Here is a 14730-nt window from a genome sequence, read left to right on the forward strand (position 1 = left end):
ATAGAGTTGTTGACCTCGCTACTGAGTCACTCACATTCACGGCTCTTGTGATCTGGATCAAAAATAGATTCCATGCCAAGGAATGTGGCTTCCCTTCAGGATTGGGTCCTGTCCTCCTTTCAAAATAGTGCTAAGCAAGTGTCTGTAAAACTTTTTTTTAAAAAGAGTAAGCCAGTGGTCTGAGGAAATCATGAGGGTGAAGAGCAATCCTTCTGGTGAAAAGTCTACATCACAATGGAACGGCAAAGAGTTCGGCACCTCCTGAGGCGTGAAAGGTGTTGAAGGTTCCATACCCTCCAACATTTCTCCAATGGAAATAGGGACATCCCATTCCATAATGATAATTTTACTATTTATACCCCACACATCTGACTGGGTTGCCCCAGCCACTCGGGGCAGCTTCCAACATATATACAGTGGTACCTCAGGTTAAGAACTTTAAAAAATAAATAAAAAATTATTAAGTTTTCCATTTTAACAATCCAATCAGATCACACTCAGGTTAAGAACTTAATTCGTTCTGGAGGTCCGTTCTTAACCTGAAACTGTTCTTAACCTGAGGTACCACTTTAGCTAATGGAGCGTCCTGTTGCTGCCGCGCCGCTGCTGCGCGATTTCTGTTTTCATCCTGAAGCAAAGTTGTTAACCCAAGGTATTCTTTCTGGGCTAGTGGAGTCTGTAATGTGAAGCGTCTGTAACCTGAAGCATCTGTAACCTGAGGTACCACATAATAAAACATGAAACATTAAAAAAAAAATCCCTTTACAGAATTTCCTTCAGGTTGCTCGGTTGTCTGATAACTCCATACCCTTCAACATTTCTCCAATAAAATAGGAATGTCCTAAAGAAAACCGGGACATTATTGGATGAAATCAGAAACCAGGACAGCTTCTCTAAATCAGGGACGTTCCTGTAAAATAGGGACACTTGGAGGGACTGAGGTTCCTGTGCACACATTTAAATGAACATTAGTTACAGCTATTGCCATACTCTGGGAAATTAAAAAAATAACTTTGGAAAGCAAATGTCCCCTTTAAAAGGCAATTATATGCATCTTTGTCTTAAAATCATTGTTCCGCACCAAATATTCAGAGACACAATTTCATACAAATGTTGTCTCTACTGATCCTAGAAGTTTAAAAAAGAAAAGAAAAAACCCAGCTAGTCTTACCTTGGAAGCTCTGCACTTCAGAATTTTAAATAGAAACTATCGTAGGAGACCTTGAGCAGTAAACAAATCCTGTTTTTGCCTTGCAACTAGACATTCATCAGTCATAACCATGACATCTTCATCTTTTGGTCATGTGGGCCTTTCTCCTGTTGTTTTCCTAAGAGGCCCACCCAATGGCATCCCTGAAAGATCATCAGGATCAATGCGTCCTGCGAATATTGGGTTCTGTTTGTTTTATGATGAGATATAAAAGAGAAGCTGCCTCATTTCCCCTCTCCAGTTTGCCTACCAATAAAGCATTGCCACCAGTGAAATTTCATTTTTCATTGAAGTGTCAGAAAGCATTTAGGTCCTACTTCTGCAGGGAGCCCAATTTCCATAATGTTGTGCTACTGTTTCATTATTCCAATATTAGTTTGTTTGTGTGGTTCTGTTTTGTTATTTTAATTGTGATGTTTTTGTACCTTCTCGACCACCATTTGGCGAAGGGCGAAATAAATAAGAAATGGCAAACTTTAGACATGCTTTAGATTTTAGGCTTTTCTTGTGGCATTCCCTGACAGAAGTATGGTATGCACAAAATTATTTTGCTTCACTGTGGGGTATTTGTAGAATGTTGACGGAAATTGGAAATTCAGTGCAGAAGTTGGAATGTGATTTTTTTTTTTTTTTTTTTTTACAAGGCAGCAAGCAAATGGCAAAGATCACCATTGTTATACAGGATTAGCAATCTGTTATATAAATGTCCTGCGGTAATCTTCATGAACAGCAGGGACCCAGGCTGAGTGAGCCTTAGCTGTTGCCTGTTACTTTACGATTACTTCCTTCCAATTTTTCAACCCAGAGTAAAGAAAGATTATGGAAGTAATAGTGCATAGTGAATCCAGTCTTGGGTGACAGTTCAGCAAAGGAAATGAAACCACAAGAAAACAAAATTCAAATTTCGTAGGGGAGTTCCCATACGAGGCCGGGGGGGAAGCGTGTTGGCACATATGTCCTCATGTATTTTATTCACCTTATTTGGGTGTTCATTCATATGATTTTAAGAATCGTGTAGAGGGGAGAAAGGGACCATGCTCACTGGCTCACCTGTTTGGGAAATCTGGACTGTGTTAGAATCACTTCTGCCATTGTGGAAGCGCTTTCTCTAGTAGCGTTTTCTCCCAATCCACCTCCATCATGGACGTAGCTTCCGACTACTGCCTGTTTGGTCACCCAGCTGTTTCTATAATCAAAACCCTAGAAATCAATAAATGGTAGGGTTTTGATTATTTGGGATGTGAAGGGAGAAATCAGAGAATTCCTGGGCTAAGCCTATGCAAAATGACCTGGCCAAGCTAGGGCCGTTAAGAAACCATTGAGGGCCATTGGCAATGCAAGAGAACTGTCCTTCTCCCCTTGTCCTGAAGTGTCAACAGAGACTGGGCTTTGAAAGGTTGCCAGGGCAACTGGGTGTGAGGTTTTAACAGGCTGTTCTGCGAGGAAGAAGCAGAAAGAGAAAAAATCGGGATCCATCTTGGGCAGGTTGGCTGAAGGCTGGCTGGGAGAGATGGCTTGGACACCATGGACTGCTGTGGAGGACAATGAAATGACCGTGCTGTAAGATCTGGACTCCCTCCATGCACACTGAAGGTGAAGAAACCATATTTCTTAAAACTATGACAGTCTCCACCGTGTCTCAGTTCTCCAAAGGACCACAGGCCCTGGGTAAGTGCCTGGAACCCCCTGAGATCTTGCTGCAGCTCAGTTGGAGTAGAACTCAACTTTTGTAACACAGCGCCCAACCACTGCATGTTTGGTTACCCAGATGTTTCTCCCTGTAATCCTGTAATCAAAAATAGAAAGAAGCGGTCATCGTGCTTGTGTAGCTGGGCTTGGATTAATTCACATATTGGTAACAAGGAATGCTGTAACATCTCTTTTATGAAAAATAACAACTTGAAAATAACAATGTCCTCTACCAGGGCAAGCAGCCGGTGTCCCAGAGAGGCAAGAAACAAGCACACACCATCCTTTCCCTAATTTTGTTGCCAGAAATGGATTGTGTTCTTGCTGAAAGGCAAAGCGGCCCTAGTGATATATTAATGATCTGTTATAAACGATGAGACCAACTAAATCCATACTTTAAAATTACAACAGAGCCAGAATAGTTGTTCAGTGATACATGTGCTCTATCCTAAGCATTTGCTTGTTGGACAGCAATATATTAAATCTGAACAAGGAAAATGAATAGGTAAACACTGGCAAATAATTATACCTATAAACTGATCAACTTTGTTCTACTGTTAGAGAAACACATATACAATGGTACCTTGGTTCTCAAATGCCTTGGTTCCCTTGGTTCCCAAACGCCAAAAACCCAGAAGTAAATGTTCTGGTTTTTGAACGTTTTTTGGAAGCCAAAAGTCCGATGCGACTGTCAGTGCTTGCACCAATCAGAAGCTGCACCTTGGTTTTCGAACATTTTGGAAATCAAACAGACTTGCGGAACAGATTAAGTTTGGCGCTTTTGTTTTTGCTATTTATTTTGCGTTTTTGTTTCTGAGGCTTTTTAAAAACAGCCACTAGCACAGGGGGCAGCAAACTTTTTTGGGAAGGGGCCAGTTCACCGTCCCCCAGACCTAGTGGCGGGCCGGACTACTTGCGCAGGCGCGTGCACACTTGGTGCAGGGGGCTTCTCTCTCCCCCAGCCCCTCCCCTCCCCCTGCCTACCTCCTCCGCCACTCTGCCTGCAGTTGGGAGCTGGCGGCGGTGGCAACGCTGTTAGGATATAGTTCCATTCCACCTTAAAAGGAGCAGGCATGGCTGGTGTATCACATGCCTGTTTACTTCCAGCTCTCGCTGGGAACTTCCGTTTGTATATAGCTTTTGTATTGCTGCTGTTTTTCCTGGACATGGAGGCAAGCAGTCATGTTCTTCCTTTGTTCTGAACTAGGTTGAATAAAGCTGTAAATATGCGCTCTCTCTGTCTGCATCTTTCATTGTAGAGACTTACACACTGCTGAAAGGGCGTGCATGGGTCTTGGAACGTCTCTGAGGCTCGTGTTGCTAATTGACTGATGCTGTTCCACGGGAGACCGGTGATTGTCTGGAGACAACTGGGTGCCTGCCTGATGCCTCCGTCAGGGTGGAGTCAGTGTGGTCAGGAACCAGTGTGGTGTAGTGGTTAAGAGCAGTAGGTTCGTAATCTGGGGAACCGGGTTCGCGTCTCCGCTCCTCCACATGCAGCTGCTGGGTGACCTTGGTCTAGTCACACTTCTTTGAAGTCTCTCAGCCCCACTCACCTCACAGAGTGTTTGCTGTGGGGGAGGAAGGGAAAGGAGATTGATAGCCGCTTTGAGACTCCTTCGGGTAGTGATAAAGCGGGATATCAAATCCAAATTCTTCTTCTTCTCTTCTTCTGTCTCCCTGGACTTATCTGTGCTGGTCCCAGGGGGAAGGTTACCGTTTGCGTAGTCAAAGTCCGGTCCTGGGTCACTAGCCTGGAAACAGTTCACAAGGAGCAGGGCGAGGTAGGGCCAGGCAGGGACAGGAACACTGGAGGGTCACGTCTGGGTCCGGGCAGGAACAGGTACTCAACAACGACGCTGCTCCCGCAACCTGGGACCGGGATGACTGGCCTTTATCTTCTCTGAGGCCAGGGGCGGTCCCGGCCCCCAGGAGACCCGCCTCTCCTGGCCTTAAGGCAAGCACTCCTCCTGGGAGAAACCAGTTCCCTTCGCCTCTCTGCCCTGAGCCTCTGGAGTTCAGGAGAGGCTGAAGGGTTACTGGACCCAGGGGGAGACTCACCTGTAGGCACTGAGTCCTCAACCACCTCTGGGGCCAGAGTGGATTCACCTGGTACCTGCTCCTGAGGATCCGGCACGGGTGCAGGCACTTCAGAATCAAGGCCCTGCCCCAGTTCAGCCGGCCCTGGAGGCGGGGACTCCTGTGCAGGCTGGGATTCCTCCGGCTCAGCCTCTGAATTGGATTCCCAGGCCATCACAGTATCCCAACAAAAGTGCCTTTCCTTTTCGGGCCAGTTTTCTCGGACACCAGGCACGCCAAGCTCCAGCCCACAGCGCAGCCATGGGGAGAGGCGGGTGGTGAGGCTTCCTATCAGAGCCCAGCCCCCTTCCTCTGCAGGGCGGGGAGAAGCCAGGAAGGGGAAGGGAGGAGAAAAAATTGCAAAAAATGGCAGTCGCGTCGCTCCAAGCGGCGATTGCAGAACCGTTTGCGGGCCAGATCCAGAGGGCAATTGGGCCGGATCCGGCCCACGGACCTTAGTTTGCCGACCCCTGCACTAGCACAACTGCTTTGTTTTCTGCTTCCATAACAGCTAAGTTTGTGCGGAACTCAGTGGAAAGCAATCATGAGCTCTAAGCCACTCTTGGCATTTCCCCAGGTACCGAACAGTTCACAGTAAATCAAGTTCATTGGGGGAGACCTTGTTTATTCAGAAGACTTTTGCAAATGTCTTGCAGCATTCAATACGTTCTCCTACGCTCAGGCGAGTTGAAAAACAAAGCCATTAGAACAGAAACTTGTGTGATTTCTTGGCAGCAGCTGACTGCTGTCAATAGACGCGGTATGCCAAGACTTGCCGTATTAATAATACAAGGGGAGAAGGCAAGAAGAAGAAGAAAAATCTGATTGATTGATAAAATACCAGGTTCAATTGGCTTGTCTATCGAACAGGTCATGCATGTGTTTTCACTTCCTAACTTCTCGGGGTAGCAAAGCAGCATGAATTCATACAAAATGTATAGCATAAGTTTTTGCATATATATTTTTTAAAAAATTTAGATTCTGGAATGGGCACACATAGCTGGAATATTTCTCAAGTAATCTGAGCAATGCTCTTTGGGTAAAACCACAGCCGGGCATGTTCTGCTTCCTCTCTCTCTCTCTCTCTCCCCCCCCTTGTGCACACACTGTATTTTGAAAGCTCTTTTATGATGCACGAAAGCAGCTGTTTTGGAGCTGAAATGGCACCAGGCTTTTTAAAACGCCGTTTTAACTAGGTATGCTACAGACTACTTCCATCTGTGCTAGGCTATTTGGTGGAGCTGAGCCTTGGGAGTGATGGTGTTCGCCCACATTTTGCAATGCAGATAAACCTCAGTAGAAGATTTAGCTCTGCACCTGGCTGTAGTTTAAACAGGACTGCTTTCTTGCAAGCAACACAGCTGTGGTTGGTAGTGCCATTAAAAAGTAAGGTGTGTACCGGGATAGTAAAAAGCAAAATGTGTATTTTAGGAACATACCCGTTACCAGGGTCACATTCCTCATTACATTTTCTGGCGAGGCTTTAAGCATTGTTGTTGTGTTTGTTTGTTTTTTTAAATAAAAATCCCAGTGATTTTGAAATGGAGAGGGTCTTCATTAGATTTTATGAGGAAAAGGTGAGAACAGATTAATAATAATAATTTATTATTTATACCCCGCCCATCTGGCTGGGCTTCCCCAGCCACTCTGGGCGGCTTCCAACCGTATATTAAAATGCAGCAATACATCAAACATTAAAAGCTTCCCTGAACATGGCTGCCTTCAGATGTCTTCTAAAAGTTTGGTAAATGTTGTTCTCTTTGACATCTGGTGGGAGGGCGTTCCACAGGGCAGGGACCACTACTGAGAAGGCCCTCTGCCTGGTTCCCTGTAACTTGGCTTCTCGCAGTGAGGCAACCGCTAGAAGGCCCTTGGCGCTGGACCTCAGTGTCCCGGTAGAACGACTGGGGTGGAGATGCTCCTTCAGGTATACTGGACCGAGGTATATGGTAACATAATATTAAGACCAGTGTTCAAACATAGCCAGGCGCATTTTGCACCTGACTCTTGTCCACTTGCGACCAAGTGAAGAGGCCTGGGTGCCAGGATGGCACCTGACGTCTTCAACAGCGTTCAACACCTGACTCTTGTCCACTTGCGACCAAGTGAAGAGGCCTGGGTGCCAGGATGGCACCTGACGTCTTCAACAGTGTTCAAAACTTCCATTGTTCTGGGAACCATTTTTGTGACAGGAGATTTCATTAACACGAGCCGTTTCTGAGCTCAGGGTGCAGTACTGTGCCTGAGATTTCAGATTAAAACTGCTGAGTGGAAGGAAAGGAGGAGCTTTTTCTGCCTCCCCACTTCCAGCCGCTCTCTGAAGACCGTAGAAGAGACCCTCATAAGAATATTAAGGGGGTGACCCAAACTGTATAGAAATTTATTCATGTGTGCAGCTACAGCCACAAGAATGCTACTTGCCCAAAAATGGAAAGAAGAGGAAGTCCCAGTAAAGGAAGAATGGATACAAAAACTGATGGAATATGTGGAAAGGAGAAACATTACCTGAAAAATAGGAAATCAAGATACCAAACTTTTTATAAAAGAATGGAAATGGTTTACTGAATATTTACAAACAATCTGTAAACAGATAAGTACATTGGCAGGGTTATTGTAATAACCTCCAGTTTCATAAGAGTATATATTTAGAGAAGATGATCAAATGAGCAAATTAAGTTAATTAGGATATGCAGAAGATATTAAAAATAAATTTAAGGAACCCCAGAAGTCAAGTTTTGAAATGTCAAAATAATTGTAAAATCAGTGAAATGTATAAACCTAGAAAGTATAAATAAAAATTGAAAGAAAGAAAGAAAGAAAGAAAGAAAGAAAGAAAGAAAGGTAAGGCTATCGAGCCGTTTTGTCCTCAAATGGCAACCAGACATTCTGTTTTGGCATTCTTGGTTTCAGGAGCCATTTGGCACCTAGCTGATATATCTTGGGTTTCTAGCGCCGATTAAGCATCTTTGAAAAGGCAGTACAGTGGTACCTCGGGTTAAGTACTTAACTCGTTCTGGAGGTCCATTCTTAACCTGAAACTGTTCTTAACCTGAAGCACCACTTTAGCTAATGGGGGCCTCCCACTGCCGCTACGCCGCCAGAGCACGATTTCTGTTCTCATCCTGAAGCAAAGTTCTTAACCTGAAGCACTATTTCTGGGTTAGCGGAGTCTGTAACCTGAAGCGTATGTAACCTGAAGCATATGTTGTAACCCGAGGTACCACTGTAGTAACTTGTGAGTTAGTGACTTTTCTTTTCTGCACATAGCTAAGAAGCATCGTTTTTTCACCACGTCTTTCTGTTTCTTTGTTACATTTCAGGTTTGGCCAGTCGCCTTTGGTCCCAGCAAGCCAAGTTGGAGCGTTTCACCACCACCACCGTTAATCTAAAGCTCGCTGCCAAAATGACAACCGGCGTCAAAGGTATGGCCTCCGCCGCAAGTAACAGAAAGATGTTTTCCGATGCTCCAGTGAGAACGCTTGAGGGGAAGGGGGTTGTCTTTGTCCGTCCTTCCGTTGGCGCTTTGGTGAGGTGAGACGAGCCCCTTTGCCACTCGGATGACGCAGGTGGTAGCATGCTAGCCTATTCATTCCCTTTGCTGCAGGAACATGGAGTGATCAGGCTGAGAGCATGGGGAACTGTGACGCAGGTGTGTTCAGCAGCCCCTTGTGCAGAGCATATGGATGCGCCGTTTGCATGTGTGTAGGCCCTCTGGAACCCATCAAAATGAGGATTGTGCTCAGGCTTTCTATTGACCATTCAGATGGCCGAAAAGAAGCCGCGCATGCCTCGCCGTGCCAGTTTAACTCAGCACGGGGACTGACTGAACGGGTGGCAGGGTCCGCGGACCAGATTTACGAGCCTGGTAGGGCGCATCTGGCCTGCGGCCCGTAGTTTGCCGACCCCTGGTCATTGTTCTTCCCTTAATTCTTCCAGAGATGGTTGTAATGCTCCTCTTGAAGAAACTTGACCTCTCATTATTTCTCTGCCTAGCATCTAGTAGCAAATCTCCATTTGGGGGCAAGGTGCTTGAGCAAGTGTACTTAAAAGCTTCAGGTGCAATACTGATTTTCTGGACCCATTTCATTGTGGCTTCCAACCTGGTTATGGAATGGAAATCCCTTTGATTGTCCCCAATGACTGATCTATGCCAGATGTGTGATGGGGAGTGAATCCCTGATTATTCTACTGGATCTCTTGACTGAAAGTAAATTGGAAACACTGTTTCTCAGAAGATCTGCAAGTTGGTTCCAGAAGGTGATGTTGCCAGATTGGAATAGGGTATCATAGTACTTGTTTTATGGTATCTCAGTTCTGTTCTGTCCCCATGTTACTCGAAGCACAATTCAAAGTGTTGGTGCTGACCTTGAAAGCCCTAAACGGCCTCGACCCAGTATACCTGAAGGAGCATCTCCATCCCCATTGTTCAGCCCGGACACTGAGATCCAGCGGTGAGGGCCTTCTGGCGGTTCCTCACTGTGAGAAGTGAGGTTACAGGGAACCAGGCAAAGGGCCTTCTAGGTAGTGGCACCCACCGTGTGGAACGCAGATGTCAAGGAAATAAACATCTATCTGACTTTTAGAAGATAGGCAGCCCTGTTTAGGGTAGTTTTTAATGTTGGATGTTTGATTGTGTTTTTAATATTCTGTCGGGAGCCACCCAGAGTGGCTGGGGAAACCCAGCCAGATGGGTGGGGTATAAATATAATGTTGTTGTTGTTGTTGTTGTTGTTGTTGTTGTTATATTGCATTATGGGAATGGTCATCTGAAGTTGGGCGCTATCAATATGTGGAAGACACCCAACTCTGCTTCTTCTTTTCATTGGAACCTGGTGTAACTGTAAATAAATAACAGGTAGATGGAGTCAGTAATGGGCTGGATGTGGGTTAGTATACAGATTAATACAGACAAGACCGATGTGCTGTTTGTGGTTCACTTGTCAGCTGAGGGAAAGGATATTCAACCTGTTCTGAATGGGATTGTGTTCCCTCCTAAGGATCAGGTCTGCAGCTTGGGTGTGATTTTAAATCCCCGATTGCTGATAAGTGCACAGGTGGCATTCATAGCTCATATTGCCTTTCATCAGTTCTGGCATGTACGCCAGCTGCACCACTCCTTGGAGAGCTATACTCCGGTCACAGTTATTCCATCTCCAATGACATCCTATGGAATAGGGCATAAATTGGTTAGGGTTCACATGAATGTCCTCACTTCTTAATTCCAGCTTCCTGCACATAAACTAAAATGCATCAGTCCTTTGAAATTTGCACTTCTCTGCGTTTTGCAATGTTGTTTGACCATCAAAATGGGACAAAAATGTATGTTTGGGGAAAGTGTGTACACAAATGGGTATATTAGTGAAAGCAACGTGTAGAAAATTAATTATATCACAGGGAAACGACTTGCAAAAATGTGTATATCGGGCAACAATGTGTACAAAAATGTATGAAAGAGGAGTAAGGTACATGAAAATGCTTATCAGGTTTTGGATAGAGATTGCTATATAAAAATTGCAAATTGGTGCAGAAATGGGGTGAACTGGATATAAGACTGGAGAAATGAGAAACCAGGATTGCTGGATTGTTCCATCCCTGTGAGTCACCCATGGAGCTGCTTTTAAAAAGCTTTTTGCAACTATAGCTGGCACATTTGGGCTGACCACGGAGAACGTTTTACACCAGTGCCTAAATGATCTGCGCTGTCTGCTAGTTTGATGCTAGGTGGAATCCAAAGTGCTAGTCTTGCAATTCCCATCATCCCTGACCACTGGTCTTGCTAGCTAGGGATGATGGGAGTTGTAGTCTAAAAAATAGCTGGAGACCCAAGGTTGGGAAACACTGGTTTAGCACTTTAAAGGCCATCTATAGGGATGTGGGTGGCGCTGTGGGTTAAACCACAGAGCCTAGGGCTTGCCGATTGGAATGTCGGTGGTTCGAATCCCTGCAACGGGTTGAGGTCCCGTTGCTCGGTCCCAGCTCTTGCCAACCTAGCAGTTCGAAAGCATGCCAAAAAGTGCAAGTAGATAAATAGATACCACTCCGGCGGGAAGGTAAATGGCGTTTCCATGCATTGCTCTGGTTTCACCAGAAGTGTCTTAGTCATGCTGACCACATGACCCGGAAAACCTGTCTGCGGACAAACGCCGGCTCCCTCGGCCAGTAAAGCGAGATGAGCGCCGCAACCCCAGAGTCGTTCGTGACTGGACTTAACGGTCAGGGGTCATTTACCTTTACCTTTACCTTGAACCTGCCCATCAATTATAGTTTTTATCAGAAGCTCCTCTTAAGATTATTATAACAAACATTAAAGCAAGGGATATTTTTGCTATTAAATTCTATAAAATATTAAGGATTGGTTGTATTCATTCTTGATTTATAGCAGGCCCAATTAAGGCATGACTTCTCCTCCTTATTTGGTCAAGCCCACATCCACTTGCCCTATATCAGGAGTGGGTTGGGTTAAGTAATGGCTAAGACAAAAAAGGGGTTTGCAGGCTGTTTGTGGTCCTTTGTAAGTTTTGAAGATTTGTAGTGCTTGAAGAGACTGGTGTAGTTAAGGAGGATTGGAAACCTTTTATAAAATACTTAAAAAGTGATTGTAAACATACTAAAACACAAGTAGGATTTGAATAACGAACAGCCATGAACTATGTCTTTTGTAATAATATGGAGACGATAGGGTGCAAAGTGAGTATAATATGCAGCAACATTAGAAATTATGGGGAAACCACAGAGTGGAAGTCAAATGTTAGTTGAAAATTATGGGGGAATTTAAAGATGTATGTGTATTAAGCTTGTAACCTTTTGAAAATTAGTATTCTCAGAAGCCCCAACGATCTGCTGATTGTCACGGCTTCAAAGCACTGCACAGGGCTCTAATAATCAGGGTTGCAGGGGACCCTGTGCAAAGTTTTGAACCTCTCAGGGGCAAAAAATGGGTCACCTGACTTCATCATGTCAGGTGATTGACAGGCAGGCAGCCCCACCCACCTGGCAGAGGTGGCCAGCAGTCCCCTGCTTTACACTGTCATTAGTATATTTTAACATTTATATTAATACCAGAGATGTACGTGGCATTTCACAGAGGATCGTAGGTGAAAAGAAGCTTACAATTTAAATGTTGACGAGAGAGAATGAGACCAAGGCAAGGGCAGCTAGGGAAGAATGCAAGCAATATTGGAAAGATGGAACACTCTTATTAAATAGTTCTCCTCGCACAAATATGTTTAGAATCACAGAGTGTGGCTTTGTATCATAACAGACAGAAGAATATAAAAGAACCACACAAAGAATGCAATGCTTTTCAGAACCAGTGGTGGGCAGATCTAAAATAAAGATTTAGCGTTTCAGATTTGAGGTTTTTAAAAGCTCTGACAATCCTATAGAACAGAACAAGGAAAACACTCATATCAAACACGAGACAGGATATGTCATGGTAAGCCGAACTGATGCATTTTCCACCAGCCCTGACACTCCTCTTTGTACATTGTTGCCATCTGAAAGAGTTTCTGAACTATCTGAATTCATACCAGTCGGAGAGAATGAGCGGGAACCCTCTTTCCCCCAATTCGGATAATGCCCTTTTTCATTCGGGAAAAGGTAACTGAAGTATTTGGGCTTGTCTGCTGCTGTGATCTTAGAACCATGCGAGACATCAATGTCTGTGCTGTAATAAAGAAGCAATTGCTGTGGTGTAGCAGGAATGTGAAATAAGCTTGTTGCCGGTGGGGGGGAGAGAGAAGGGCTGAAAACACGTGAGAGAGCAACGTCTCCTTCTGAAGAGGAAAATGAGAAGGATGCCAAAGACCTCGGTTTTAAAACCAGCTTCCATAAACGTCAAGATTTAGAAGTTCACGTGGCCATCCGTTTGCTGTGATTTCTGCCATACGAAGGGACTTCATCTGTTTCCCACAAGTTATTTTCTGAAAACTGCAAACCATCTTCTTTAACCACTTTGTTGTGTATATTTATTTGCAAACTATGTACAGTGGTACCTCAGGTTAGAGATGCTGTAGGTTACAGACTCCGCTAACCCAGAAACAGTATCTCTGGTTAAGAACTTTGCTTCAGGATGAGAACAGAAATCGCGCAGCGGCGGTGCGGTGGGAGCGGGAGGCTCCATTAGCTAAAGTGGTGCCTCAGGTTAAGAACAGTTTCAGGTTAAGAATGGACCTCCGGAACGAATTAAGTTCTTAACTCGAGGTACCATTGTATTCCACTTTTCCAGTAAATTGTGCTCATATTAAAGCCCAGAGGCTGCCCTGTATACTTGAAGGAATGTCTCCACCCCCATCGTTCAGCCCAGACACTGAGGTCCAGCTCCGAGGGCCTTCTGGCAGTTCCCTCCCTGCAAGAAGTGAAGTTACAGGAGACCAGGCAGAGGGTCTTCTTGGTAGTGGTGCCCGCCCTGTGGAATGCCCTCCCACCAGATGTCAAGGAAAAAAACAACTCTCTGACTTTCAGAAGACATCTGAAGGCAGCCCTGTTTGGGGAAGTTTTTAATGTCTGATCTTTTATCGTGTCTTTAATATTCTGCTGGGAGCCGCCCCGAGTGGCTGGGGCAACCCAGTCAGATGGGCGCCATATAAATAATAAAGTTATTATTATAATAAAATTATAATCAGTGGGTACTACTCCCCTCTCAATTTTTCTGGAATTAATAAAATTGTCAAAATTGTCATAAGGAATGTTTTAAACAATGCTATTTTCATTAATTCACTGTTAAGATACAGTTCCAAGTTCTCTGTTAAGATACAGTTCCAAGTACTCTGGTACTGAACAGAGTATGCACATATGTCCTAAGAGCGTATTGTCATGAAAACTGTGCTGCCATTTCCGGCACAAGGGACATGATAGATTTCCTTAATAATATGCCAGCTCTTTCCTATGTTGGTGCCATCTTGTACCATGGGCACCCATAGTGTGGGACACATCTGCTTTTATTTCCTTTTCAGCTATTGTTAAGGGTATTTGATCTTCTGCGCTGGGTGTTATTAGATTGTGTATCTCCTAGTGCAGTCTTTCAAAGTTACACAATAGATTGATGCTTTTCTCTGAGACAAATGGAACCATCATCTGCACACACACCCCAATCCAATCTCTCAATGAGTTGCCAAAAATCCATTCATATCTTCTGGTTTGTAAAAGTTTGCAGTATACACATACTGAGGTCTAGCTTTGTGTGAACCCCTTTCTGTTGGGATTTTATAGCACAGTAATAACCCACCAATTGCTGTTTTGGGGAAACCAAGTTTGGGCAAATTGGAAAGTGGCTCAACGCATATGCAAGATCAGCCCAACATAAGATATTTTGATATGAAAGAGAGAGAAAGAGGGGGAATAAAGGAGCTTTAAAATAAGTTAGGATCATAAGTGACCTGCTGGATTGGGCCAAAGTCCCATCTAATCTAACATCCTCTTCTCACAATGGCAGCCGACTGCAGACCCTCCAAGTGTCCCTATTTTCCAGAGACAAACCCAGATGTACAGAAACCATCCTGGTTTCTGATTTGATCCAGGAATGTCCCACTTTTCCTTAGGACATCCCTATTTTCATGGGAGAAATGTTGGATGATATGGAGTTATGCAACCCCCGAGGCCAAGGAGATAAGCAACTGTACACCCTTTAGAAGATTTTTTAAAATGTTTAATAGGGAGGTTTTTTAATGTTTAATGTTTTATTATGTTTTTATACATGTTGGAAGCCACCCAGAGTGTATTATTATTATTATTATTATTATTATTATTATTAT

General features: G+C 44.4%; 1 protein-coding gene across 1 annotated transcript in view; it reads left to right on the forward strand.

Annotated features, from left to right (window-relative positions):
* The first annotated feature begins 8298 nt into the window (after window positions 1-8298).
* The window catches only part of MARCHF3 (membrane associated ring-CH-type finger 3), a 147152-nt gene continuing 140720 nt past the window's right edge, over window positions 8299-14730 (forward strand). Inside the window, exon 1 of the mRNA XM_081930771.1 lies at window positions 8299-8400. The gene's annotated coding sequence lies outside the window, so the exon portion shown is untranslated. The remainder of the gene's footprint in view (window positions 8401-14730) is intronic.

This window comes from Podarcis melisellensis (genome assembly GCF_964234715.1).
Source record: "Podarcis melisellensis genome assembly, chromosome: 11".
Classification (NCBI taxonomy): domain Eukaryota; kingdom Metazoa; phylum Chordata; class Lepidosauria; order Squamata; family Lacertidae; genus Podarcis; species Podarcis melisellensis.